Genomic DNA, 1,015 nt, shown 5'->3' with positions numbered 1-1,015 from the left:
TATTGTAAAAAATTAAATATAGAGTAGAACTAAGGGTACTATAAAGATTTGAATTAAACATTAAGTCCTTGTCAGTCCTGATTAATTATTTCATTTGTTTCAACTTGCATGATTAAATTCTTTATTTAAGCATTTCACAAACTTCTTTGATATGTGATCTCAATCTAATTAAGGAAAAGTCCAAACTTAGAAAAGTATAAGACAGCAACTTTCAATGTTGTCTTCACAAAGATGTTCTAAACATTTTGTTTGCAAAGAAACAAACAGTAAAATTATGTTCTACATTATAGCATTTTTTTTTTTTTTTGAGTCTATGCTATTAGCAACACTATCTTCAAAATAATTTATTTTAGAGGAAATCAAGTAGGTCATATCAAGAAATCATTTTTGCCCACTTTGACACTGTCTATTCTTACTGCTCCCAAAAAAAGTTAAAAGCGATTTTGAAAAATGCCTGTGTTGTAAGATTTTAATAATGAGATAAATCAGTCTGTTACTGCATATGATATAACAATTAAGCCATAACTATGCTTCTTGAATGTACTGCTGTCAGTAACAAGCTGCCTTACAAGATAATACAAATAAAAAATGATAAGATTAAGAAATTAATATTTAAGGCCACTTTAATGCACTCTGTTCAGTCTACCAATGTTGTTAAAAGATCCTAAGAAAACACAAGAGGGTAGCAATTATAAACATATATCTGATAAGCAGCAAAGCCAGGTTTCATTTATATGGCCGATAATACATGTTCATTTAAGTACATATATGTCTACTTCATAAATAAAATTCATATATAGACTTCAAATCATTTTTTAAATTCATGCCTCGATGAATTTTGATATTGAAAAAAGAAGCATAAAATTATATTTCTATGCATATTTCATCACAGCAATTAATATAATTTCAGTTCTATCAGACAAGGAAAACTGTTTAAAAATACATCTTGCAGATAGTATTTATTATTTTTTAAAAAAGTGATGTGAATAACTGATAAAATGAAAGTACTGTACAG

This window comes from Argiope bruennichi, chromosome X1 (genome assembly GCF_947563725.1).
Source record: "Argiope bruennichi chromosome X1, qqArgBrue1.1, whole genome shotgun sequence".
NCBI classification, from domain to species: domain Eukaryota; kingdom Metazoa; phylum Arthropoda; class Arachnida; order Araneae; family Araneidae; genus Argiope; species Argiope bruennichi.
Note: the sequence above shows the minus strand (reverse complement) of the source record.